The following is a 26,588-nucleotide window of genomic DNA, read 5'->3' as shown; positions in this document are numbered from 1 at the left end:
GTAAATATATGAAGGAAGGTGTAGGCGAGAAGGCGAACTGACTGCGGGAGCAGAGTTTATGATCTGGCAGGGTGTGGAAGGTGAGACCGGTCTTTATTGCTGAGGTGTAATCACAGAGATGACTGGCAGCTGCCCAGATTCTGTGGAGAAGCTGATTGCTGAGCGGAGACAGCCATGAGGCTGCACTCCACTCAACAACAGCGGAGGGAGAGCGAGAGGGAGAGGGGGAGGTAGAGAGAGAGAGGGAGCAGGAGAAGGGATGTCAGGTGGGGGCAGAGGAGGAGGAGGGAGCCCTGACAGTATCCCCCCTCCAACGGGCGCCTCCTGGCGCCCGACGGAGCCGGCCTGGGTGGTCGCGATGGAAGTCACGGATGAGGTCAGGGTCCAGGATCTGTCGTCGGGGGATCCAGGCTCTCTCCTCAGGGCCATAACCCTCCCAGTCCACCAGATATTGCAGGCCCCTACCCCAACGATGCGCATCCAGAAGACGGCTGACTGTGTAAATGGGTTCTCCATCAAGCAGATGGGGGGTGGAGGGGTCGGAGTGGGAGGGGTCAGCGGACTCTCCTGAACCGGTTTTACCTGTGAAACGTGGAATGTGGGGTGAAAACACATGGACTGGGGTAATTTGAGGCGGACTGCGGTGGGGTTGATGATTTTTTTCAATTTCAAAAGGGCCAACAAAACAGGGGGCCAGCTTTTTGGAAGGAACTCTGAGAGGGAGATCCTTGGCTCTGAGCCAACCCCGTTGTCCAGGAGCATAGATCGGCGCTTCGGCTCGATGGTGGTTGGCCTGGTCTTGCATACGGCAGGATGCCCGGAGGAGGGCGGCGTGGGTCTGGCGCCAGATACGGGCACACTGGCGGAGATGGACGGCCACAGAGGGGACTGCAATCTCCTCCTCGAGGTCGGGGAACAGAGGGGGTTGGTAACCATGGGACGCAGTGGAAGGGAGATGAGCTGGTAGCAACGTTGGGGAGCGTGTTGTGAGCGTACTCCACCCAGGGGAGCTGGGAACTCCAGGAGCTAGGGTTCTTGGATGTAATACACTGGAGGGTGGCCTCCATCTTTTGATTCAACCGCTCCATCTGGCCATTACTCTGAGGGTGGAATCCTGACGATAGACTGACCCTGGCCCCAAGCACGGAGCAGAACACCTGCCAAACCTGGGAAGTAAACTGGGGTCCACGATTGGACACAATGTCTACGGGGATGCCATGAGCGCGGAAGACGTGGGCTACAAGTAGGTCAGCGGTCTCATGGGTGGTAGGGAGTTTGGACAGGGGAATGAAATGGTCAGCCTTGGAGAAGCGGTCTACTATGGTCAGGATGGTGGTATTTCCTTGGGACGGGGGTAATCCGGTGACGAAATCGAGGGTGATATGGGACCAGGGTTGTTTAGGGATGGGCAGAGGGTTCAACAGCCCAGCACTGGGCTGGGTGGAGGTCTCATTCTAGGCGCAGATGGAGCAGGCTGCAATATATTCCCAGGTGTCACGGTTCATGGAAGGCCACCAGAACCTCCAGCGAAGAACCGCTAGCATCCTGGAGACCGCTGGGTGGCGGGAGAGCTGGCTGGAATGGGCCCACTGGAGGACGTTTGACCGAGCAGAATCAGGGACGAATAGGGTACCGGGGAGACCTCCTCCTGGGTCAAGCTGAGTTTGCTGGGCCTGACGGATGGTGGACTCAATGTCCCAGGTCAGCCAGGTAGCGGGAAGACAAGATGGGTTCTGGGGATTCGTTGGATTCTTCTTTGGCGTGGATTCATGACAGAGCGTCGGGCTTAATGTTTCTGGATATGACAAGAAGTTAAACCGATCAAAGAATAGCGCCCACCTTAGGCTGTATTGGGACCATGGAAAAAGTGCCTAGAAAGTGAATTTTGCTCCACTACGCTGGATCTACGTGTTCAATGCATTTTTTCACAGACAATACCCTTCTTGACTCTGGGTTAAAAATTCTACTCAGAATATTTGTCCGAACTTTGTCACCAGCCAGAAATGTATCTTTATGAGAGTACCCAAAAAAAACTAAAATCTGGTGCTGCTGTTTTTGCTTGTTTTAAGTGCTATGTTAATTCTGGCAACACAAAATCTTTATCAAATGTCATAAACACATCTACCAAACATTTGAAACAAGTATTGGTGCCTTAGTGTTCAGAGATGAATTCAGAGTGAGAAATGTAGCTAATTTCTTGAAGGAAACACTTCAACTTAAGTGATTTGCACCCAGCACAATGAAATATATGGTAAATTTAGCTAAAAGCTTATGTGTTATATATTAAAAATATCACAACCTACTGTGTAATGAAAGATATAAAATAAAACATGCACACCATGGCCATAAATGGCTGAAAATCAACCGAATTGCTACCACGCCTTCCTAAATCGGAATAATGGCAAAAAAAAATGGAATAGGACCAAAAAAATAAATGCACAAAAGGTCAGAGTCATTCACAAGTATGGTATAAAACATTTATTCAAATACGACAGTGTCTCTGAATATGAAAATATCGATTAATACACATACAAATATAGAAAATAAAGAAAGAAAGAAAAAGAAAAACTGTACATGGTGACATGGTGCATATATTACTCATCAATATCACTTTCATCAAAGTCATCATCCCATACAGCTCTGGCCTCTGTTTCTTTTGAAACATTCTCGCATGCTTGGCACTGACATAAATCTGTTGGTAGTGTTCTACAGGGATGCTAGGAGGTGCTTTGAATGTGTAAACTGCCTTCTGTAGTGGCGGTCTGTCTGATCTGATCCAGTTTCAGTGACAGAACTTTGGAGCATAATGCCATTTGTATGATGAGTGGTTCCACCACCAGACAGTGTCTCCTCCCCAAAATCAATGTTGTCCCACACCAGTATTGTAGGCACCTTCTTTGAGAAACCCTTTAGGATTTTGTCTCTATTTTCTAGCAGTTGTAGTTCAGCTAGGCTAGTGTCTAGACTAAGTACTGTGTTCCATGAAGTACAATGTCCTAGTCTACTCAGCAATGACAAAAGATCAGATGATCCTGTTAAATGGCGTACAGTTAGCCCAAGGCACAATGACTTTGGTGTCTGCTTTCAACCTTTAGATGCAAGGAAAACAATGTCTTGACAAACACATAGAACTTTTAGCCTAACATCATCTGGAATATCGACATAACCCACTCCTGTTGCCTCTTCTGATGCCCCTATAATCCATGCAATTAGATTATATAGTTCTTCTGGCACAACAGATTGAGCATCAGACACATTTAAATTGTCAGCAGTGGGAGGCCAGGGGCATGTCATACCAGGAGAGTCACTGAAAACCCTCTTTAAGATCAAGCCTGCACTGTACAGTGTCCTTGTGACATCAGTAGTATTCTGTCCAGATGTTGTGCTAGCCATGTGTTCACTGTCACTTTCAGTTTGGCTTTCAGCTTTGCTTACCTCAGTGGACTCAGTAGATGTACCTGACTGTGGAGGTATCTTTTGTAATAGTCTATCAGCTGACAGTCTCTCAACAAAAACAAGTTCACTGATATTTCTCTTGGCAGGGCAGTGGAAAGTGAGCTGCGGGAAGTCACGTGTCAGCCGCCTCTTCAGTAGATCCTGCCTGAAACAAAAAATATGGGGAAAGGTGAGTATGTGTGTGGGCATGCACATGTGTGTTTACATAAACATACACGCATACCCTTTTTTGTGAGAATAAGTCAATAACAACCTTGTAGTATTTACTTTTTTTGTTTACAAGAACCGTGAGAGAGACACATGATATTTTGGTTACCTGTATTCTGAAGCATCAAGACCCTCTTGATTCTTCACTATGTCCATGAATGTCTTTCGTAGCTTGTCCATTCGCAGCACTTCGTGGTCAACTATAATCCTTTGATGGATGACAGTCTCACAGAAGAAATTGTAGCTGTCAGTGAAGGGTGTTACACTTCTGAAAAACACACGCACACACACACACACAAACCATGTGTAAACTGTTGCAGCCATGTCATATTTACATAATCCAATCAAGATGATCTAAGCTTGTCTATTCCGTCAATTTTTTCCTGAATAAAATTATCAAATAGGTTTTTGGAACTACAGTTAAACTAAAGACTATGTTGTTTGTCAGTGCCTCATTTTGAAATGTACAATGTGTAATAAAATGTTAATGCATTGTAATAACTCACGCTTTATCTGGGGTTGCAGTACTTGTTTCCATAGGCCTTGACAAAAACTTTGTGTACTGTGCGTAACAGGTCCTGTGGTACTGCACCTCCAGGGCCACACAGTCTTTTTCTTTAATGTACAAAAGCACGCTGGTGTCCTCCTTCAGCTCAGCAGCCTTCTGCAACCACCCTTTAATAAAATATATAGACAAAATCAGTACAACCAAATGCTAAGTGTGTGTGTGTGTGTGTGTGTGTGGGGGGGGGGGGTGTAAATAACAGTGACAAGAGGTTTGTTTTGCCATGATGAGCACAAAAGACCTCTCTCTCTCTTGCACAGCCATAAATCTGGGCTGGGCTGGCAGTTGTAACCTGTTGACCTGAAAGCCCTGCATCTCTAAGTGAATCGGTATTTATCAGGGCGCTCGAGAGTCTGAGACAAGATATCTGTGATAAACTCGACGCCAAGATTGATACTGTTACCCAAACAGTAAGGTCTGAGATGTCTTCAATAAAAACTGAACTGAAAGCTACCCTATTCACACTCCAGGCTACTGTTGATTCTCAGGGAGCCACCATAAAAGACTTGGAGAAGTCAGCTACTGTTTGCAGTGCAACCCGGTCTCACGGGGATTCGTGAAACTGTGACGTAAGTTTTTGTTTCGGTTTCGTGCGCACCAACACAATGTCGTCATGTTTTTCGTGCAGCTCACCACGAACGAAACCGGCTGTGGTAATCACATCTGAAAGTGGTTTATACCGGCGGATTCATGACGATCTAAGCTGTCCATCGGCGGCTGCGGTGGCGGCCGCGGTGGCCGCGGTGGCCGCGGTGGCCTCGGCGGCGGCAAACGCCGATGGACAGCTTAGATCGTCATGAATCCGCCGGTATAAACCACTTTCAGATGTGATTACCACAGCCGGTTTCGTTCGTGGCACAACCCGCCGCCGCGGCCGCCGCCGCGGCCACCGCCGCGGCCACCACGGCGGCCGCCAGACATCCAGCCGTGGTGGCGGCCGCAAACGCCGATGGACAGCTTAGATCGTCATGAATCCAACGAATTTGCATAGGAATGTAAAGAATGTCCGGCGGCCGCGGTGGCAGCCGCGGTGGCGGCCGCTGCGGCCACCGCTGCGGCCGCCGGACATCCGGCCGTGGTGGCGGCCGCAAACGCCGATGGACAGCTTAGATCGTCATGAATCCGACGAATTTGCATAGGAATGTAAAGAATGTCCGGCGGCCGTGGTGGCAGCTGCGGTGGTGGCTGCTGCGGCGGCCGCAGCGGCGGCCGCAAACGCCGATGGACAGCTTAGATCATCATGAATCCGCCGGTATAAACCACTTTCAGATGTGATTACCACAGCCGGTTTCGTTCGTGGTGAGCTGCACGAAAAACATGACGACATCGTGTTGGTGCGCACAAAACCGAAACAAAAACTTACGTCACAGTTTCACGAATCCCCGTGAGACCGGGTTGTTCTGTTTTATATTGGCCCTCGGGTCCGCCCTTTGTTAGTTTAGTTTAGTTCTCCTCGGCTTCTTTCCCTCCTGCTTTATTTATTAAGAGTTTTCTGTTGGTCTATTTTGTGAACTCCATTAAATCATTATTAATTCACCCTTTCGTCTGTGCCTGCTGCTTGGGTTCAACACGCCAGCCATGACAATTGCTCACGCAGATGTCTATTTTTTTGACCAGCTGCAAATGTTAACTCAGGTTAATTTTTTTTTTTATAATCATGTGCATTTCAAATATTTTTGTTAAATTGTTCCTTTTTGTCACTGCTTGGGCTTCATAGGAGCCTGTCGCTGCTAGGACTTCGTATGATTGGTAGGAGGTTACTGGTGGTTTGTCTTAAGGGGTGTGCACGCATCTTGTTTGGGAAGATGCTTCAGCGGTTCAGGGTAAGTTCAACTGTTCTAGTTTTTTGTTTGTTTTTGTTTTTCTTGGTCTTCACATTTGAGATAAAGGTCAGCGTTTTATTTTGTTCATTTATGTTACAAGGTAATATCGCAGATATTGTTATTATTATTATATTATTAATAGCCAGCCTTTTAAATTTTGTAGTTGGAATTGCAAAGGATTGAGTCAGCCTATTAAAAGGAGTAAAGTGCTTCACCACTTACAACACTTGGGTGCTCAAATCGTATATTTGCAGGAGACTCATTTGAAGATAACTGATCATTTTAGATTACGTAAGGGCTGGGTGGGACAGTTAAATCATTCTACATTTCAAAGCAAAGCTCGGGGGGCTGCTATTTTAATACATAAATCAGTGCCATTTGTATCATCCAATATTATGGCGGATCCTAATGGCAGATATATTATTGTCACTGGAAGCATCTTCAATACTAAATTAATTCTCGCCAATATTTATGCCCCCAATTGGGATGACCTGAACTTCTTCAGTAATTTTTTTGATAAGATCCCTGATATGTCCTCCCATTATCTTATTCTTGGTGGAGATTTTAATTGCTGGCTTGGTCAACTGGATTGCTCTTCTAGGAAACCTGTCTGACAGTCTAACTGATCAAAATTGGTTAATACCTTTCTTCACGAATTTTCAACCATAGATGTATGGCGCTTTCTCAACCCTACAAGCCGGGAGTACAAGTTTTTCTCTCCAGTTCATCATACTCGAATTGACTATTTTTTGCTGGATAGAAGACTTATTCCACATATTCGTTCTTGCTCCCATAATGCTATTGTCATCTCTGATCATGCGCCGGTTACCATGGATTTGATAATGGGAGGACCTCACCACTCTAAGTTATGGCGGCTCAATTCACGTTTTTGGTAGCACTTTATAATAACTATACACTATAAAGCATTAACTAAGCATTAGTAAATACTTCATTCATCATGAACTCATCATGAACTCATTATTTGTAAAGCATTATTCATACGTTACTAACATTAGAAAACATAGTTATAAACGTTTAAAATACACCCTATTAAGCAGTAGTAAAGTATAAGGAGAATACTTAATTCATCATTAATGCATTGCCAGTAAAGCATTATTCATACATTACTAACCATTAGTAAACACAGTTATAAATGTTTGGAATATATACTATTGGCGATTTCTTCAGCATTAGTAAATACTTAATTCATCATGAATTCATGATTTGTATAGCATTAATAATAAATTACTTAGCATTAGTAAACATGGTTTGTGGGTCGTTTGTTGTCCATCAAAAACCTCATCATCGATGTGCTTAATGATTGTATGTTCATACTTTGTAAACGATAGATTCCCCATTTATAAATAGGTGCTAGATCAATTTACAAACCAGTTATTTATGAGTCATTAATGGTTAAGAATATAATTTAGAAAGTCAATCAAAGACCATATACAAACCACTTATGTTTGCATTTATGCATACATTTGTTCATGGTTAGTGGGTGTGCTTATACATGTTTTATAAACAGTTTTTCATACTCAGTTAATGATTTAATAAGTTACCTACTACTCATTAGTTAAGTATTTTCCGTGAGCCCATCTAAAGTGAGGACTATTTCTGCCTTATAAAGCATTAATAAATGCGAAAGAAGCAGTAATATAGCAAATAACAATATTTATTGGAACAACGGCTGACAGATTATTGCATCTTATTAAAATAATACTTCGTACACGGCATGAAAAAAACTTAACACTCTTCAGTAGTATAGATGTAAATCAAAATAACATAAAATAAACATTTACATTCTTGTATGAACGTTAAAAACAAAACAAAAAACAATCTGCAATCTTACAATACAAAATGTAAACATGGCTGTATAAAGTGAAACAGTGCCAAATAAAAAATAAACATTTTATAAAATCTTTACAAAAAAAATAATACTCTGATTAATTTCCAAAGAGTCTGAGTAGACAATACCATGGCCTAATGTGTAAGAAGTAAACTAAACTATTGCACAATATCTGTGAAAAACCTTCCTACAACACCGAAGCTCATTTTTTATGGATGGGCAGCAGCTTTCCAGAAGCCTTACAGACTCTGATTCTATCCTGTACATCTTTGTCTGCCTCAATTGCAGATTCACACTCTACCTTAAAATCAGAGAGTTTCAATGTGCGAACATTGTGCTTCTGAACCAGATCCTTGTATTTGCCCGGCGCAGCAATGAAAAGCTCTGCGATTGGAGCATTGGCCACGACCGTGTTGCGGTCCACACTGAGCCGCTTAAATGCTGCAGACATGGTCGCTCCTTTATTGAAAATCTTAAGGATCTTTTTGTACCGGGCCACCACCTGGTCAGGATTTTGGGCTACATATAGAACAGATAATGTAATTAGTTTTATCCTCACAAACATGCACACACAGAATATAAGCTGCTTTCATTATGAACAAAAAAAAGAAACTTAACTTCAGTCTTTTATACTGTACCTCCCCTTTAATAATACCAATAGATATTGTGTTGTGTATCATTTTTATTGTCACCTTTACAACAAGGTACAACAAGGTTTGTTGGCATATGTCATTCATGGAATGAGCAGCACAGCCAAATGTGTGGGTAGCATTTTTTGCCTTTTGCCAAAATTCATTCTACCATATCCCCCCTTTTAATAATGCCAATAGATATTGTGATATATAGGTAGAGTGTTTGATATAATTTCTATCGTTGATTAGTCACCTTTACAATGAGGTACAGCTTGTATAGGTAGGTCATTTCTGGAAAGACCAACACAACCAATCATGTGGGTAGCGCTTCCCCATAAATTGTTAAAATGGCCTGACAGGCCTGCAATACTGTTCTGTTGGTAGTCACCTTTGTAGCAGTAAAGAAAAGAAAACTCTGTGTCAGGGAAACCTAAAACAAGAGTGAATGCCAGCAGAACAGCATTGCAGGCCACTTGGGCAAATTTGAGGCAGGGCGCTACCCACACGTTTTGCTGTGCTGCTCAGTTCACAAATGCCTGATGCTTACAAGCTGTACCTTGTTGTAAAGGTGACTAATCAACGATAAATATGATATAAAACACAATACAAATGGTATTATGAAAGGCGAGATATAACAGACCGAAGTCAGGTTTCCCGACTTTTTGTGCTTAGTTTATTTACCAGTAATTAATTTTTTATTTTTTTGTACCTCTCCGAAGTGTCTTGAGGCCTTTTTTTCCGACTTCTTCGCACTCTTTTTCCCTCTCCCCTTCTTCTTCTTCCTCTTCTTATCCTCTGATGAGGATATGTCGAATGAGGAGTCAGAGTTACTCTCAGAGGAGGATTCCTTTGAGCTGTCGGAAGAGGAAAGTGAAGACAAACGGCTTCCCCGGACAGAGGGAGATGTTGTGACTTGGGTGGAGGTGGATGCCATGTCATCTTTTTTAAGAGCTGTTGAAACAGATACAAATTCAAACAAAGTTACACAGCACAGAATGGAAAAATTGTAATGGAAATGGAAAAATACTTGCATTCATTTAAATTGACAACAACTCTCTCTCAATAACTGTTGAAGTGAAATAATGAGACATGATACAAAGATGGGTGAAAATCATAAGGGCTAATATTGAGATTGGAACGTCTACATGACATGAGTCAACTGAGCGCTTTTGTATTGTATGCTTATTCTTCCCTTCTTATGCCCCTGAGAAACAACTTCCTCCAAAGAATTTAATGAACAACACAAAAACACATAAATACCACATAAAAAAGGATTAAACGATAACTAAACTTAACCCATTTAGACCCGGGAAGCATCTGTGTCACTTATCACTGTCACTGGCTATTCAAAAAGAGCAGATCTACATAAACATGACTATTAACTATAAACATGACTACAAGCTATTTTTGAACAGTTTTGCAGATCTTTGAATATATCAGAGAACATTTGTAACGCAAATAGTTGCTTCTGGAGGGTCCCTGGAACAAAATATTTTCAAATGCAAAATTCTTTTTGGCTTCTTGACATGAAATGGTTTGAACACCCTGATATGAATATGGAAACACTTCCTAAAACTGTTTTTAAGAGGATTTACAACAGTGGTTCTCAGACTTTTTCATGTCAATGACCACAGATTGACACTTATCAGCCCGCTGTACTCCCATCTGAAAATTCATGCCAAGGACCTGCATAAGGGAAGATTTTTATGGCTCCAGCAGTTTGACATGGATTAGGCTACCGACCCCCATTTCTTGGCATTTTATAATGTAAAATGAAAGTTAATTTCAGGTCCATATGGTTCCATTTATATACTCTTTGAGTTACAGATCCATTAGGGTCCATTTGGTTCCTAAATATCATTTAGTTGGGACCTCCTGGAACTCCCTCAAGGACCCCTGGGGGTCCCCGGACCTCACTTCGAGAACCAATGATTTAGAAGAAGACATTTGTAGAATTGGCCTCAGGTCTATATGAGTTGTACAAACCTAACTGCAAACTAACTAAATACTAAACGAAATAAATAAATAACTGCAAGTAATCAACTGAAAACAAACAAATTAATAAAATAATACAAATGTAAAATGCATTAACATTAAAATAACTCTGGATCCAACTGTGGGCAGCTATAATCTTGCTACATTCAGTTTATTATAACTTACCTGCTGACAGCTGCTCTTTCAAGAAGTCTCTCTCCTTTGTTAGATCAGCAATCTTCTCCTGCTGACTGACTATCTTCATTTTACAAACCTCCAACTCAGTAGAGAGTTTTTGGTCTTGTAGCAAGACTGCAAAGGCTCTGGAATTCCTGAGCTGATCAAAACTCAGATAAGCTGTCCCTCTCTTCAGCACTGACCAACACCCATCTCTATAGGAGGATTGAGACATTTGTATTTCTGTAGGTTTTCATTCACAGAAGGATGGAGCTCCTGTGAACATTTAAACCCCTGGAATAACTTCTTCTTTTTAAAAGACAATGACTTTCAATTATATGCTATGGATGTTTGTTTAATGAACTTTCATGCTAAAATCCCTTTTCAGCTTTAGGAGACCCTCAGCCGGAGACGTCTCTGCATTCCACAGATCAGATAACAAGTCGTAAAACTTTATGGCAGAAGGCTGGAACAGAGAGAGACACACTCTTTAACTGAAGAGACTAATTACTTCAAAGTTCATATTTCTGAGATTTATTTTGTTCTTTCCTGATTACCAAAGCTATAGTGAGATTATGTTGTACATCATATCCAAAAATGATATTTATATCTTTGACAGAAGCCTAGATATCGAAATGCCTTGTTAATTGACCTCTCCCACAGGATTTTGGACTGAATTCCCTTATTAATCTCTGAATTTCCTCTCCATTTGGGTTGAATGATGACCATTGTATTTACCTGTTACCAAATCTCTGACTTGTTGTTATATTCTCACTGTGATACATATTTTTAATGTCATAAACATAAACATATAGTTATGAATGAAATGATTCACATAATATGAACATATGTATTAATCTACACATTTCACTTTCACACAACTGAATATGGTGGGATAGACAGATCGTGTTTTGCGCGTTTAATATCATATTTTAATCCATTCTGGACTCCTCTTTCTTCTCTACTTTGTGAGAACAAAGAGATTCCAAATTCCACCAGACTCGCGCCTAAAAGTTCTCTCTCTCCGCCCAGGTCCTCCCCTTAGCTGGACCCACAGATAAAGTCAGCCGTAGCCCACATTTTACCCTCTCTTACCGACCCTCTCTCTTACCGACCCTCTCTCTTATCGACTCTCTCTTACCCCTCTCTTCCTGAGAGGCCAACCAAAGTCTCTCATTATTTTCTTACCTAAAGCGCGTTTTTCTATCTTTGAAATTCCCTCACCATCTAAGTTTGTTAACTATTTATCTTTTAACATTTTTGTAACTTAAGGAGACATTTTGCTCGTTATTTGTTTTAATCTGAAGAACCGATTCAGAACCAGCATTTATTTTTCTTAATTTTGACCGTTTTTCATCAACACCCATTTTTCTTGGCTAAAGCCTGAGAACCATCATTTTTAAGCACTCAGCTGAGAACTCCGGAGATCTGCTGGATCAGGTCTTTGCATAGAACCGATCAACCCGCGGCAGGACATCTAGGCGTGGCCACAACAACGACGACGACGCACCGCTCCGAACCCGCAGGTCCAGACCGTGTGCTGCGAATCTGAAGGCCTCGCAAGTCCCAGCCCCATGACGGTTCACTTCAATAACTCCAGCTGAGTTTGCTCTGATTCCATTCTATGGGTGATGTACTAACGACTTGATCATTTAATTCATTTAATCAATTTATTCTTTTACAAATCATTAGAATTCTTAATCCAAATTACCGATTACCTCGTCAGGTTAGCTCTGGCTAATCCTCACCATATTTCCTTCTCTCTCACACCTACTTCCACATCTCTCACACACACACACACACACACACACACACACACACACACACACACACACACACACACACACACACCATATCTACCTTGTACATAGTTCACTTGTCATTATTTTCATAGAATAGTTAATAAATACCTCATTATAGACCAAATTACAGTCTTGTGTTTCTTTGTGTAGAATGTGGTCAATTTAAACGAGGATTCAAGACTTTTTGATATGAGATTGATCAAAATTTTTATGAATATTAATTTTTTTATTAATATTATTTTTTCCCTAGAGATCTAGGGTGGTGCCCCAATTATTAATAACGAGAGCAATAAATCATAACGTAGTACCGCTACATATATTGGTTCCCCGTCCGAGGCCGATTAAAAACCTTTTTTGCACAAAGAAACACTATTATTCAATCACCGGGAGCTGAAGCCTCCCTCTGCCATTCATTCACATACACTGGTTCTTTATCTGCTGTGTGAGCTATTATGTCTTCCTGTAATCAAATTGTGTAAGTAATTTACTGCTTGAAACGCTGTTTTGTTTTTATATCACGTCGGATTGATAACATTAGTGGACGCACTTGTGTTTTATTAATCTGTTTTGCCGTGAGCGCTGTTGATCCGTGACGTCAGCTGAAGCTGCAGTCAGTCCCTGTGTTGCTAACTAAACTAGCCTGAGCTCTTTGAGTTGTTTCGAAAAGTTTTTATCCATCTGGATACCGTTTATTTGTCGACTAAAACAATTAAAAATAAGGCCTGGAATTCATGAACAGTGCTATGCCTTACCGATGAAACGTCCGGAACGCATAGTTTGTTCAAAAGCCTCCCAGTTAGGGTTCGGAGTAGCTAACCGAACTTGCTAACTCTGCTTCGGCAGTTTGAGGTAATTTAGCATTTGTGTGCCCAACACACATTCATTGCTTGGTTAAATATAACCTTCGTTTGCTGTTTGCTAAGATCCACAGCGACCTCATTTTATTAGATAAGGCACAATTAGCCGCCGAGCTAACTAGCATTAGCAGCGAGCTAGCTAGCATTAGCCCGGCCTTCAACCACCAAATTAAGAACAAGCCCAGTGGCACCATCTTGTGGCTGTTTTGAAGTATTACTCTTAAAGCAGAAACTCTGCAATTTCTAATACATGTAAGCCATTGAAACGCATTTTAATCGAAAAGCATGACTTATTTTTGAATGTAAAACTGAACTATTGTAGTTAAGAGCTATTATTAAACATTTCATGCACTTATTCAATTGATTTTAACCCACTATTGAATTTTAATCCACTTTTTGATTTTCAGTTCAGATTCTGAACCTAAGCAATTTTCACAGATTCTGACTCATCACTTAAACACAAGTTAAGTGAGTTGTTTTTGCATCAACTAATCAGTTGAGCACATTTTAGGTAAACATTTAATGTGCATAATCAAGCTTGCAATTTAATGTTTATTTTGAAACTCTTTCATAGTTAAATGGTTTTCCACAACCGAATGCCTTTAACTAACCAATGCTGAATTAGTTCTTCTTTACCTATGGTAATTGAGCTTCTAAACTTACCCCTCTCTTCCTGAGAGGCCAACCAAAGTCTCTCATTATTTTCTTACCTAAAGCGCGTTTTTTCTATCTTTGAAATTCCCTCACCATCTAAGTTTGTTAACTATTTATCTTTTAACATTTTTGTAACTTAAGGAGACATTTTGCTCGTTATTTGTTTTAATCTGAAGAACCGATTCAGAACCAGCATTTATTTTTCTTAATTTTGACCGTTTTTCATCAACACCCATTTTTCTTGGCTAAAGCCTGAGAACCATCATTTTTAAGCACTCAGCTGAGAACTCCGGAGATCTGCTGGATCAGGTCTTTGCATAGAACCGATCAACCCGCGGCAGGACATCTAGGCGTGGCCACAACAACGACGACGACGCACCGCTCCGAACCCGCAGGTCCAGACCGTGTGCATAATCTGAAGGCCTCGCAAGTCCCAGCCCCATGACGGTTCACTTCAATAACTCCAGCTGAGTTTGCTCTGATTCCATTCTATGGGTGATGTACTAACCGCTTGGTCATTTAATTCATTTAATCAATTTATTCTTTTACAAATCATTAGAATTCTTAATCCAAATTACCGATTACCTCGTCAGGTTAGCTCTGGCTAATCCTCACCATATTTCCTTCTCTCTCACACCTACTTCCACATCTCTCACACATACACACACACACACACACACCATATCTACCTTGTACATAGTTCACTTGTCATTATTTTCATAGAATAGTTAATAAATACCTCATTATAGACCAAATTACAGTCTTGTGTTTCTTTGTGTAGAATGTGGTCAATTTAAACGAGGATTCAAGACTTTTTGATATGAGATTGATCAAAATTTTTATGAATATTAATTTTTTTATTAATATTATTTTTTCCCTAGAGATCTAGGGTGGTGCCCCAATTATTAATAACGAGAGCAATAAATCATAACGTAGTACCGCTACAGTCTGACAGTTGTTTAGTTGGGGCCATGGATATGCCTAATAAAAAAGTAAAGTTCATTATTAAGTAATCGTCTGGGTTGAATGAAACACACACATACACACACACACACACACACACACAACTCACCACCTGTCAGGTCAACAGGCCTGTCTTCCAAATTAACTATCTCCACGTTGTCGGGTTTCTTTTTCCCTCGACCCCGCGCGCTTTTGCGAAGTGGCTGCGTTGGTTCACAGTCTTCCATCTCAGTCAGTGCACTGCTGGGGGGTGCGGTCGTCTCTATTCCCGGGGAAATCTCGATTCTCTGCGATGCTAACATGTGTTTCCTTCTGTTGGCGTGTTGGCTGCAATAAGTTACGAATGCTCGAAACAGCGGCAAATTTCGAGGCGAGCATTGGACAACTACAATGACGTCATCCATATCGGACCCCAAGCATAGCTGCCCTCTTGGTTTGCCGGACCCAGTGACTAAGTGACAAAGTTACCGATGAACGAAAAATATGTCAGGGGTAAGAGTGCTAACTATTTTTGTTTAATTTGTTGGAAAATTAAGATGTTGTTCACAACAAAATCAGGTCCTCCCAAGGTGGGAGGATGCCGTTGCTTCAAAAATCCTCCCCCTTTCTGAGTGGTTGTTAGTCACGTGAACCATCAATCCCGACCCGGGCTTTTTATTTCGGCTCATATTGATGGGAGCTGGAATCTTTAATACCACAGGTCATAATTGGCGAAAAAAAAAACACACGCAATTTGGAAACCATGAGTAGAGCCAGGCAAATAAAGAAGCTCATTCAGGGAACTTCTTCAAGAAAAACCCTGAAGCTTATAAAATGGCTTCAAAAGAAGAACATGTTAAAAAGGAAAATTAAATGTAGATTTTGCCATCACAACATGAAGCTCAAGAAGAGACTCAATACCCAACATCAGTATGCTTGGTAAGTAGCCTAATAGTTTTATATTATCTGAAATGAACAACTGACTGCTGGGCTGTTAAATTGCATATCATAGCATTTGCATAGAATACTTATTTAGTTTATTATTAGCTTATGGAGAGTCTTACATATTTAGCTGCAGACAGAATAGCATTAACAGACTGTGTCTGTTAATGCTATTTTCACAGTCTTTTAAATAAGTGAATTTAAGTAAATTTAGGTAAGTTGTTGATCCTCAGGGCCAGTGACCCCCTGATTAACTTACTCAGCTGTCAGGGAATCACCGGACCAGCTCTCCATCCTTCGGGTCCGGTCCTACTGCCCCCTGAGATCTTACTCAGAGGGATGCTGCAGAACTGTTAAGCTGGTTGACGAGGAAAATTCGCCTAGCTGTCTCACTGCCTTCATCCAGATGCCTATCCCTGCTTCCTCTGATAATTAATTTCACCGAGTAGCCACTTCGGTATAGTTAAATTTAACCACCAGACACACCTGTTAACGGCAGCTTTTCCTCTCATAGATCTGGCACTTGGTAAGTTGCTAGGTTAATTCAGAGGTTATGGACATATAGACAACCTCTAGGATATGTTTATATAGGGCCAACCTGGCCCCCATGACTAGGTAACCTTTCAGAACCTTTGCTATTGTTATGCACGCAGTAATCTGACTTTTTACATCCAGAGCTAGATGTATAAGTATTCATTCAGGGATAAAAATAGCACTTGCAATTTGTTGTCTTTAATTGCAGAATAATGCTTTATTAATATAGTTTTAGCAGGGCAAAAGCATAGCCAATAAATCATCAGACAGTTAATCAAACATCACTATTCTTTCAATTGTTTAACACGACTCATTAGTGGAACTATGCTTTCATAAAAGAGAAGTAATATTCACCCAGATTACATAATTTGGAGGGAGAGCAGTCACGGTGTGGCCACACCCGGCTGCTCACCTGAGACCCGCCGGGGCCCAGGGGGAAGTGGACGGGGGTCCGACCAGATTTAGATCTGCATATATCCATTTTTGTTGTTTGGTCCAGTATTCCTCACATGGAAAATAGAGTTCAGTAATGTTCCTTCAGACAGCATTATTTCCAGATCACAGTTCAGTAATCCTCCAACACTGCAGGAAACGCAGTACTTTGGTCCATAATTCCATCAGAACAGTTATTCCTTTGCAGATCATGTTGAATTCCCAGTCCGAGTTACGTGGTAATCATCCCCTGTGCTCAGACTGATGTCTGGATTGCACCCAGGCAGATACCCGCAACAATCTCCCAACTTGCATCTCGATCAGATGTAATTTATAGTTTACTGTATCTTTACCCCCTCCCAACTCACACACTTGCCCCATACACTGACCGCATGATCACCTCCACTTTTAAGGAACTGAAACTGTCTGTTTTGGACTGTCCAGACAGCCCATCTTGCCCCCCCCTGATCTCTCCTGTCTGCAACTCAGCACAGGCTCCTGATCAGGAAATGGAAAAGCGGATGTCAGCCTCTAAGTGTCGCTGGCATCCCATTGTGCAATCTTTTGGACAATGTGTACAGACTTATTAAAAAAACCCAATCTATTTTGAGTCTAGAGACCTTTACTGTGAACACTTGACCCTAGTTCACTTAACTCGTGACTTCTCACCTCAATACAAAGTTAAAACCCTCTTATCTTAACAGTAGTCAAATCAAAACTCTTAAAAGCATTCCCATTTCATAAAGCATAAGTTCCTCTTTTTAGTCAAATCTATCAAAAACATCAGTTTTCACAGTGAGTCACGCTTCTGACCTCTACACTGTTTCAACATTAAAGAATGTAAGAATAGACACTTGGTTAGTTCACACTCATTCATTAGGTTATGGCATAATCTGATCCTAAATCACAGGTTAGAACATCACAATGTTCCCTTATTTAGCTGTTGTTCTGTCAGAGTCTCCCCTTTGTGGCTGATTCTGGGATCTCATATCTCCATGCTTCACAACAAAGTGTAATTGTGTTTATAAATCAGTGGTTCTCAAAGTGTGATCTGGATGAGGTAAGCTTCCTTGAGGGGTGCACAGCAAAAAAGGAACCAATTATTTATTTTATTTTTATTAGTATTCCGATGACACAATTCTGTTCTTGGGTTTCATACAGTCTATGTAATAAAACAGAAATCTAATGAAATGAGGGTCTGTGGTCTAATTTGAATCAGTTTAGTCGTTTTAAAAGGTTTGAGAATAACTGTTTTAGAGCAAAAAAAAATGTTGGTTGGAATTTCCCTAATTAATAAAATGAAATAAATGTTTTATGTTATCACTCTTTTAGGGTCTGTCGACAACCCGAACATGGGCCAAGACAAATTTCAGTCAGGTACAAGTCGATCTTCAGTCGCTCAAAGATCTCCATCCGGAAGTGGATGGAATTCATGTACAGGTAAGCAAGTAATAGCCATTACATTCAATTACATTCAATTACATTCAGTCACATTATAGGTTCACTAAATTGCCAGTCTCTTTGTAGTTTTCATTAAATATCTTAGAGAGCATAGCAATGAATTCACCAGGTGAATCATGACCATAAAACCCTTGATTATGTGGAATGATACAAATTGAAAACCACTAAACAAATGGTATTTATTAAATGTAGTATATTATCTAATAAAATATAATTATTATTGTATTCATCTTCCTTTGTATTCTCCCTCATACACAATCTAGTACAATGTGTCACTCACCCCCTATAGATCATAGCAGTGGGTGTGTACTGGTGCAAGGAAAGATCAGCCCTCTCATTTTCCCCATAGACTTTTACAAAATATTTGTAGCAACTGTTTTAAGCCATAAAACCTTTGAATCTGTGAACATAATAATCACAATCAAATCACGTAAACAAAGGATCAAAGGTTTCAAGATCATGACTCACCAGCATCCTGGATGGCTTGGTTGTAGGCCTAAAATAATTGTTATAAATATTTTTGTCAATGGGGAAAATGAATGGGCTGATTTTTCCCTGCACCAGTAAAACACACCCACTGCTATGCTCTATACAGACCTGATCAAAATCTTAAGACCAGTTGAAAAATTGCGAGAATATGCATTTTGCACATTTGGACCTTAATGAGGTTTTAAGTAGAGCTCAGTTTATTTATTTATTTATTTTAATTACAAGTTCCACATGTTTTTTGTCTCACTCCCCCTTCTTGCTTTTGCATATTGTAGCTCTACTTAAAACCTCATTAAGGTCCAAATGTGCAAAATGCATTTTCTAGCAATTTTTCAACTGATCTTAAGATTTTGATCAGGTCTGTATCTTCTTGCATCTGCATAATTACATCAGAGGCCATAGAATAGTGGCTCACAGGGATGAATACAGTCCAACAATACATGTAAGGAAATGCAATTAACATTTCTTTACATGTTAACAACAGCAATTGCTTATTTTTGTCTTTGAAGATTTTCTCAGGGTCTAGGCCTGCGTCAAATTGACCTAATGGAGGACACCATTGCTGGGAGTTCCACAACTCTCACTAAAATGACAAAAAAAATAAGAGATGTATGCGTCTTGGCAATGGAGAGGATAAGAAGGCGTACGGGCCAGCAGATTGGTGGAAGAAGTGAGTTTGTGGCCATTGATGAAAGCCATTTTCGTCACAAAAGAAAGGTGTGTTATTGTAATATTACCAATTGAAAAATTCAGTCAGCCAATGTATTTGTTCATACGTTATCTGTTTACTTCACATAATGTGTTTGTTGTTTTGTTTCTGTATCAGTATGGGAGAGGAAGAATGGCTGGTGCATGGAAGCGCAAGAAGTGGGTCTTTGGGATGCTGGGGGTGAAGCGATACTCAAGACGGCCAATTCTTCGACTGGTGGAGCGAAGGTCTCGAAACCACCTGGTGCCCGTAATAGCCCATCATGTGAGGCCAGGATCGAGCATCATCAGCGATGAATGGCGTGCTTATCGCGTACTCCCTGCACTCGGGTATGTTCACCACACTGTTAACCACAGCAGGTGGTATGTAGATCCTCTCACTGGTGCCCATACCCAGCACATAGAGAGGGCCTGGAGGTCCTACAAGGAGCGAATCTGGAGACTCAGAGGAAATCGCACTGACACTTTACTCTCTGACCACCTTGCATTGATAGAATGGAATGAATGGCTTGCCAAGAAACACCATGATGGTGCATTTGGTAGGCTTATTCATGACATTTCTAAAAAGTACAAGTTGTAAGGGGGGGGAGGGCACAAATTATGTAACTTGGGTGTTGGGGTAGGAGAGTAGGAGTAGTGACTTAGGGATCTTAGGGATCATATATGTATTTTGTATATATACAAAGAATATTGACACTGACACATTTTGTATTATTTTGTGAAAATACTTCAGTTTACTTCACACATTAGGCCATGTTATTGTCTACTCAGACTCTTTGGAAATTAATCAGAGTATTATTTTTTTTGTAAAGATTTTATAAAATGTTTATTTTTTTATTTGGCACTGTTTCACTTTATACAGCCATGTTTACATTTTGTATTGTAAGATTGCAGATTGTTTTTTGTTTTGTTTTTAACGTTCATACAAGAATGTAAATGTTTATTTTATGTTATTTTGATTTACATCTATACTACTGAAGAGTGTTAAGTTTTTTTCATGCCGTGTACGAAGTATTATTTTAATAAGATGCAATAATCTGTCAGCCGTTGTTCCAATAAATATTGTTATTTGCTATATTACTGCTTCTTTCGCATTTATTAATGCTTTATAAGGCAGAAATAGTCCTCACTTTAGATGGGCTCACGGAAAATACTTAACTAATGAGTAGTAGGTAACTTATTAAATCATTAACTGAGTATGAAAAACTGTTTATAAAACATGTATAAGCACACCCACTAACCATGAACAAATGTATGCATAAATGCAAACATAAGTGGTTTGTATATGGTCTTTGATTGACTTTCTAAATTATATTCTTAACCATTAATGACTCATAACTGGTTTGTAAATTGATCTAGCACTTATTTATAAATGGGGAATCTATCGTTTACAAAGTATGAACATACAATCATTAAGCACATCGATGATGAGGTTTTTGATGGACAACAAACGACCCACAAACCATGTTTACTAATGCTAAGTAATTTATTATTAATGCTATACAAATCATGAATTCATGATGAATTAAGTATTTACTAATGCTGAAGAAATCGCCAATAGTATATATTCCAAACATTTATAACTGTGTTTACTAATGGTTAGTAATGTATGAATAATGCTTTACTGGCAATGCATTAATGATGAATTAAGTATTCTCCTTATACTTTACTACTGCTTAATAGGGTGTATTTTAAACGTTTATAACTATGTTTTCTAATGTTAGTAACGTATGAATAATGCTTTACAAATAATGAGTTCATGATGAGTTCATGATGAATGAAGTATTTACTAATGCTTAGTTAATGCTTTATAGTGTATAGTTATTATAAAGTGCTACCACGTTTTTTTGTCAGATGACAAATTCATAGCTTTTGTGAACTCTAAAATTGATTTATTTATTGCTACCAATAAAACACCCTCCATCTCGCCCTCCCTTTTATGGGAGATTTTTAAAGCCTTTATCAGGGGACAAATTATATCTTACGGCAGCTTTGAAAACAAAGAAAGGAGAAGGAAAATGTCCGAACTCATGACCCGTTTATTACAGTTAGATGATCTTTATGCTCAATCCCCTTCCCCAGCAATATACAAAGACAGACTTTCCATAAAGGCTGAATTTGACCATTTGTCATTAATAAACGCTGAGGAAATGTTGCTCAAATCTGAACATGCGCAATATGAATATGGGGAAAAGGCTACTAAGTTACTTGCCCATCAACTTCGTACTACTGCTTTATCCCACCTTATTCCTCAAATCCGAACCAGCGACGATATTTCTACTGGTCCTCAAATAATTAATCATCACTTTAAACATTTTTATTCATCACTCTATATCTCTGAATGCACATTTGATACGACTTCTTCAGATACTTTTTTCAGTGATTTAACCCTTTAAGCTTCAGTCAATTCCAGCTGTTTTCAGGACAAAAAATCGCTAATATTCTATTTTTAAATTAAAAAAAATGACGAAAAATACAGGGAATATTGGACGCACATCGCGAGGTGCATTTCCTTGAAAACGACCGATTCGTGGATTTTATACCGACTTCAGGACATGTTTTGGACAAAATAGTTTACTGGCTTGTGTTGTCTGGATGTAAAAGGTTGGATTATGGCCGTTTTTTGTGGAATCTTTTTTTCTGTGTGTAATAATGAACCCGGAAATGTGAGTCGTGCTGTGTACGTTGAAGCCGTGTATAGAGAACGGATGGATGAATATTTGTTTTTTTTGTTTTTTTCCATCATTATCTTTTTATTGGGTTTTTAAGGTATTTTCACATACAAACATGGAAAAAATGAGAGAGAACAACTGTAATAACCCAAAAAACAAAAACTAACAAAAAAACAAACAAACAAAAACAAAAATCAAAGGCTTCTCTGTTTTATACTGTGTGGTTAAACACAAATACGTAATTCACCCATAATAAGAGTGTGGAGTATCAAAACAAGAAAAAGAGAAAGGAGGAAATATAAAAGAATATTATTTTAGGACATCGCAAAGGACACTGCAGAGGACTACCAATAACTATGCCTCCTCCTCCATCTCACTCCCCATACCACCCAAATCCACATTTTCCATGTATTCAATAAAAGGTCCCCAAACGTTTTGAAATAGTGACCGTTTCCCTTTTATAATGTAAGTAATCTTCTCCATAGGTAAAGTTGTAGATATTTCTTTAATCCAGTTAATGAATTTTGGTTTACTTGTACTTCTCCATGAAATTGCTATAACTCTTTTTGCGAGCAGGAGACATAAATCCAGGGCAGTAATTATTTTTCTAGAAATACGATGTCTGTCAGGATATAAACCGAGAATAAACAATTTAGGGTCAAGGATTAATTGTATCCCTAAGATTATCTTTAAAGCTTGTTTAATCTCCCACCAGAACTGTTGGACTTTACTGCATTCCCAAACACAGTGAAAAAACGTCCCCCTCTCCTCTCCACACCTGATACACAAGTCTGGGATGTCATTATTGTACTTACTAAGCTTTTCTGGAGTCACGTATGTCCTCATTAACCAGCTATATTGCAGGACTTTGAGGGGAGTATTGGTAGTTTGTGCTTGTGCTTTAGCACACGCTTCCTCCCAATCCTCAGAGGACAAGTCCTCCTGCAAATCTTGTCTCCAGGCGTTAAGTTTACGTAAAGAAGATTCAGAGGATCCCCCTGCCAGCATATTATACAGTCTAGAGATAATTCCCTTTCCAAGGCAATCTTTTTTCATTTCGATTTCCAAAGTGGACAGTGAGGGGATCGACACACACTGGTTTTGAGAGGATCTAATAAAGTTTCTCACCTGTAGAAATTTAAATTGATGTTTGCTTGGAATGTCATACCTGGCAATCAACTCCTCAAATGACATCAAAGTTCCAGCCTCTGATCCCATGAGGTCCCCTATTGTCTTTAGACCTTTTTCAGCCCATTTTCTAAAACCAGAGTCTGATTTGCCTGGAGGGAAAAAGTGGTTACCCCATATCGGGCTAAAGTGTGACAGAGAGGATGATTCCCCTAAGTATTTCTTGATCTGATGCCAAATTATAATCATATTTCTAACGACAGGGTTTTTGGTCTCTTTTTTCAACACTTTGATTTTTGCTGAGTATATGTACTGAGGGAAAGGGAGAGGGATTGAACAGTTTTCCATAGTCATCCAAGGTGGGGAGGATTTATCTGTAAAATAATACATCATAGTCCTCAACTGAGCTGCCCAATAATACCAGAGTGGGTTGGGGCACTTAAGGCCTCCTCTATCATACGGTAGATATAGGAGTGATAAGCGTAGCCTTGGTCGTCTATTATTCCACAAAAAACGTACAAACATTTTCTTTAGAAGTGGGAATAAATTAACAGGAGGTGGCAATGGAATGTTCTGAAACAAGTACAGAAGTTTGGGCATTACATTTAATTTAAGAACATTAATTCTTGCTATAAGCGATAAGGGCAGGGAGTTCCATCTATCTATAGAGGAAGTAATTGAGTCTACCATTGGGTTGTAGTTAACCCCGACAATATCTCTTATACACGGCACAATCTTAATTCCCAAATATGTAAAACAATCTACCTTTCTGAATTGGAACGAGGCTCCGGCACTATTTCTTTCTTCTGAATTAAGTAACATTAGTGAAGATTTGTCTTTGTTTACTTTATACCCTGATATCTTTCCAAATGTGTTTATTAGATCTAACAGGGCTGGAATAGAATTTTTCAATTTTTTCAGGAAGAGAATAACATCATCAGCAAATAATGCAATTCTGTGTTCCTGTTGACCGACTGACAAACCAGTTATACATTTATGGGACCGCACTGCAATGGCAAATGGTTCCATTGCTAGAATAAATAATAAGGGGGACAAAGGGCACCCTTGCCTACATCCCCGTTTTATTTTAAATGGTTTAGATATGATTCCATTTGTTATTATTTCAGCATAAGGTTCATTGTATAAAAGTTTAACCCACCGACCGAAATTATCCCCACAACCAAATCTTTTTAATATTTCAAATAGGTAGGGCCACTCAACTTTATCAAAGGCCTTTTCGGCATCCAATGATTGCAAAGCAGTATCTGATTTTTCTTCCTGATTATACAGAATATCCAACACTCGTCTCACATTATGAAATCCCTGCCTACCTACAATAAATCCATTCTGGTCACCGGTGATTATAAAGGGTAATATTTTCTCCATCCTACGAGACAAAATTTTGCAAAGTATCTTTAAATCTACATTAAGAAGACTTATTGGTCTTAAATTTTCACATTTGTTGCAGGGTTTACCAGGTTTAGGTAGTAAAGTTATCAGAGCTCCTCTTAATGAAACAGGGAGGGTTCCTTTTTCAAATGACTCCGAAAACATATCGAAAAGTGGGGACAGCAATTTAGCTTTAAATTTTTTTATAAATTTCTGCCGGCAACCCATCTGGGCCCGGTGTTTTGCCCATTTTCAAATGATCTATTGCTATAGATATTTCTTCTTTAGTTATAGCTGCACCGAGATCTGTATTCATTAATTCTGAGATATTGGGTATTTGGAGGGTATCCAAGAAGAGATTTTGTTCTTGTCCCACGTGTTATTTCTGAGCTGTATAGTTTTTCAAAAAAGACCTTAAAAGTTTCATTGATTTCTAGACGGTCAACAATAATTTTTCCATCACTAATTTCAACTGAGGTAATACTTTTCTCATTTTGTAATTGTCGAAGGCGCCAAGCTAAAAGTTTACCGGGCTTCTCCCCCTGGTCATAAAATGCCTGCTTAAGACGCAAAAGATGTGAAGCAGCTTTAGAGGCAGAAAGCTCGTTATACTGTGTTCTTTTTAACAGAAGTTTTTGATGAATATTTGGGCATAATGTTTGATGGTATTCCCTCTCAAACAATTCAATCTCTGCTTCCAACTTTTTAGTTTTCTGATATGTTTGTTTTGTCTTATAGCTCGTAAAACTAATTATCTGACCTCTTATGTAGGCCTTAAAGGCTTCCCATCCTGAAGAGGATGATGTTTCATCTGTATTGGTTTCAAAAAAGATATCGATTTGGTTATCTATGAAAGATATAAATTCTGAGTCTAGGAGCCATTTTTGTTTAAATCTCCACCTAGGGGGGTCTCTCCTTAGCCTCAGATCTTCATATATTAGTGAATTTGGTGCATGGTCCGATATTAAAATGCTGTCATAATGGCAATCCTTTATTTTATGTCTCAGATTGGCAGAGACCAAAAAATAATCAATGCGCGAATATGATTTATGCGTACCTGAGTAGCAAGAGTATTTTAAGCCCTTGGGATTCATATCTCTCCAGATATCTGTCAAATTAAGCTCCTCCATAAAATGCTGAATAGTTTGTCTACTTTTAGAATGAGATGTATCAATGCCTGAGTCTCGGTCCAACTCCGGATTCAATGTGCAATTAAAGTCCCCTGCCATAATATAGCTACCAGACAGAGACGAAATTGTGAGAAAAAGATTATGAAAAAACTTTGGGTCATCAATATTTGGAGCATATATATTAATCAGATTTATTTTTTCCGTAATAAGCATGCCCTGAAGAATGATATACCTCCCAGTCTTGTCTTTAATGACTCTTGTCACATGAAATGGTATGGATTTATGAATCAGAATCATAACTCCTCTTGCCTGAGAAGTAAAAGGTGCTGAATATATATTGCCCTGCCACCTCCTCCTAATTCTTGCCTCTTGATTTGATAACAGATGGGTTTCTTGAAGTAGCATGATATCAGAGTGTATAGATTTCACCTTAGTCATTACCTGTTTGACCTTTTTCAGTTTTTGCAGTCCTCTGCAGTTCCAAGAAGATATTTTAATTTTTACTCCACCAGACATAACATATACAATTGAATGGGCTCCACCATGCATTCAAAATTTTTAAGAACAGAGAAACAAGAAGCACCTGAATGTTAAAAACTACATCCATAATAATGAACACTGAACAATAAATCCCTTTAACTTGGAACTTAAACTTTGTTACCCCACTCCCTCCCCCCTATATATAATGGTTCCTATCTAACAGCTGAAGGCCGCTCCACACCAAAGTGAGGATCAACCGACTATGCCTAACCACTCTTTCTTTTA

General features: G+C 39.7%; 1 long non-coding RNA gene across 1 annotated transcript; it reads right to left on the bottom strand.

Moving 5' to 3' along the window:
• Nucleotides 1-2,463: 2,463 nt before the first annotated feature.
• LOC127535851 (uncharacterized) lies at nucleotides 2,464-4,739 on the bottom strand. The gene is made up of 2 exons (XR_007944727.1): nucleotides 3,773-4,739; nucleotides 2,464-3,601 (listed from the first exon to the last, which is right to left on the bottom strand). It is a non-coding gene; the product is annotated as an uncharacterized LOC127535851 (long non-coding RNA).
• Between the last annotated feature and the right edge of the window lie 21,849 nt (nucleotides 4,740-26,588).

This window comes from Acanthochromis polyacanthus, chromosome 1, assembly GCF_021347895.1.
Source record: "Acanthochromis polyacanthus isolate Apoly-LR-REF ecotype Palm Island chromosome 1, KAUST_Apoly_ChrSc, whole genome shotgun sequence".
NCBI classification, from domain to species: Eukaryota; Metazoa; Chordata; class Actinopteri; family Pomacentridae; genus Acanthochromis; species Acanthochromis polyacanthus.
This window is presented reverse-complemented; position numbering and strand designations above follow the sequence as displayed.